Raw genomic sequence first — 3,551 nt, 5'->3', positions numbered from 1 at the left:
TTTTTTTTTTTTTTTTTTTTTTTTTTTTTTTTTTTTTTTTCTCCTTTTTTTTTTTTTTTTTTTTTTTTTTTTTTGTTATTTGCTTCATCATCACATGCTGCAGCACAGCAACAGTACTATTTACACTGTTACGGGAGCACATTCGGTTGTCATGTTAAGGTGTCAAGTTGCATTTGTATGCGATGGTGGGTTCGTTTATACATATTCATACATATATATATATATATATATACATATATATTTCATTTTCAATGCGTACGTTTACGACCAGTCGCTTGACTAACAACGTATCTGTGTAGGTCTTAACATATGGATACATTTATTGGCATATTATGTTTGTAATTTGGCAGTTGGATATGTATATGCGTATATGCATGCATATATATATATATATATATATATATATAAAATATATTTTACATACAAAAATGCATTCAGCGGTTCAGTATGTTAAGATAAATGTTAAGATATCTATGATGTTTAGTAATTTGAGAATACATTTTTTTTTAAAAGAAAACCATTTTCCGAAATACTCCCCTTTCATAGAACTTATTATATAATGTATTGTGCAATTAATGCGAAATATACGCATATATAAATATGTCATAAAAGATTGATAGATACATGCAACCAGGGGCGTACGAATGTAACAAATTGAAAACAAAATTCTATGGAAAAATTCTTTAATTATATACCGTTAGCGATTCGTTGGTCCGCATTTTGCAACCCTATATACAAACAGAACTATCGCGCAGGACATCTTATGTTGAGTGTAACCGTTTGCCATTTTACAATAGGGACATACGCCTGACATACGCTCGACATGTTAAAATAATAAAAGCTAATTACAGAAATGCTGTATCAGGTATATTTGGGGCATTTCGAGCAGATTGTGGTCGATATAATCGTTCATCTGATAAAATTGTAAAGAAATTTGAAGAAATTGTTTCTGTAATAGATTTGTTTCGAAATAGACGTTGGGAACATTTCCCTCACGTATAATTTCGCCGTTTCGATGATATGAATTGGTTGCCGCTAGATCTCCTTGTTACCTTACGCCAAGCCTTGGTTTATACGAACAATCCTCAAACTCTTAACGCTTTCAAAACGAACATCCGTTAAATTATGGCCGAGCTATTGCTTGCTATGTACAAACAAATCATCGAAGGTTATCTTGAAAGAATGTTTTTCTATAAGGTGTCCTGCGGAGGACATTTGAATGGTATTGTATTCCACAACTAATGGCAAGGTCCAAACAATACGCAGAAAAAAAAATTTAATCAAAATCTATGTCTTTTATTTACGCTTACTTGCGAAACCGCAAAACGGCTAAGCCTAGAAGTTGTCTTCAAGCTCTCTTAACCACCAAGCCTTTAGGCTGCTATTCAGAATGTTAATCGATATTTTGTTATGTTTTGTCGCCTTGTAATCTTATATAAACATATGGCTGTAGCGATCAAAGGCGTCGGTTTGTGTCAGATTCTCCTCATTTTCAAAAGAGCGCGGACCTTGGACCTTGGACTTTGCGAGCTAATTTCACACCATTGAATGACTTTTTCAGACTGCAACTGTTTTATGGATTTTCACTATCCTTGATGCGATCATTTTGCTTGTTAACATAATGCCACGGATCGAAAAATGAGCCTATTTACCAAAAAAGATGCAATGCCTATCTTGCACGTATTGCATCGACAGCCGATTTCAATTCTTACATTAGCTGAATTTTGTAAGGATAGAGATGTAAAAGCAAACGCAAAATATACGCGATAATGTGCGCTTAAGTCGGCTCAACTGCTGTACGCGCTTTGTAACGGTTCGCCGGTTTGGATCTTCTTCGCCGCATTCAGTAAAACCACAAATATTTTCGGTCGAGTGTGCGCTCAGATAACGTGTGGGCTTTAGCATAGCTGTTAAAGATCCAGTTTCTTCAAATTTCTTCACAGTTTTGCCTGCAGCGCACTCAGATAGATAGTTATGCCCGAATGTATGTGCGACAGAATCAGCATTTTTTTAATAAGTTTTTACTGCTTTAACACATTCAACGGTTCACATATAATATTGCAATATGGCAAATATAACATTAAACGAATGTTCAACGAATGTTACTGAAATAAGGCTGACGAAACTGGATCACGAAATAGATCGGTCTACACAATCTAAGAAAGCTGTATAAAAACAACTAAAAAACATTGTAGAGGGCCGAGAGACCGAGCATTAAATACTGTAGACGGCTTCGCTTAATGCAGCTGTAAGTTGTTCAAAAAGTATGGTGGACCGATGTAAACCATTTTCAAACAGTAGCGCTTATTCTTTAGCTGAACCACGACGGTATACCAAGTTTCATCAAAATTATTCAAAAATTATTCGACCTCTAGTTTGCATACAAACAAGGATTCAAGGTTCGTTTCAATAAATGCTTCTGTATCGAATCGATTCAGAAATCATCAATGGATATAAAAAAAGTCAATGAGTAATATCTCAAGTCCTTCTGAGTGTTGTATACATCTGCACAAACTTAATATATCTCAAGTGGTGTGAGTATAATAAAACACAAATGGAATCGTAAAAAAAAGCCAATGGCTTCCATTTTTAAAGCTATTGTGCGCAAAAGCAAAGAACATCTATTTAAATCCTTCAGTGATGTCACGAACGAAATTAACGACAAATATGCCAGAGGTCTGTCAAAAAGTTTGAGAAAAAATGGCGCCCAAATCATACAAAGTTCTATGAAGGAGAAAGAAAATGCTTTCGTGAAAATTCTCAACCCGAAAACGTGTTTCCTCTGCAAGAGACCATGTCACCAACGGCGCTAATTTTTGGCGAAAAGTCTTATAACATAAATAAGTGAAATTTATGCGCCGCCCGAAAACCAAAGCACACAAATTAATTATACCCAGGAAGACGTCCAGCATTATAAGAATATTATGGAGGGTCGCGATCCTTCTTACACTTGGGTTTTCCCTCTCTAGGCAATATATCTTTTTTTGGGAAAATCAATTAGTTGGAATGAATTGGATTTAGGATTTTCGTAACCATATTATTCCATTCTTCACGTTTTCGAATCGCCAAAGCGAGCAAGGGTCACCTTATTCGTGTTATCCTGATATTTACTGATATATACTCCAAATATTAAGTGCCTTGGGCCATGGGCCGTGTTATGTGATTCAAAGCACTATGAAGATTTCAATGCCTAAGGAACGAACACACGACTTATTTTGAAAAGTTGAGTTGTAAGAGACCCAAAATAATCCCAGGAGCTCAGTCTTCACGCGTTTTCGTTATTTCTCACTGATATCGGCTTTTAGTTCCCGTCTTTAGTTTGAATTTTCTTTTATCTTTTTTGAAGTGCTTAGAAGTGCCGTATTTTCAAGTTTCGGCAAAAGCAAGCAAGCAAGCAATTGATTGTAATTAATTCTTAAGTTATTAATTAGTAAGTAAGTCTGCAAAACTTTCAAGTTTTAAAGTTCAAACCGAAAACCATAAGGAACTTGCAATTTAACTTTTTTTTTTATTTAACAAGTTTTTCTTTTTTCTTTGTACTTAGTAATTAC

Source organism: Glossina fuscipes, unplaced genomic scaffold (genome assembly GCF_014805625.2).
Source record: "Glossina fuscipes isolate IAEA_lab_2018 unplaced genomic scaffold, Yale_Gfus_2 28, whole genome shotgun sequence".
Classification (NCBI taxonomy): Eukaryota; Metazoa; Arthropoda; class Insecta; order Diptera; family Glossinidae; genus Glossina; species Glossina fuscipes.
Note: the sequence above shows the minus strand (reverse complement) of the source record.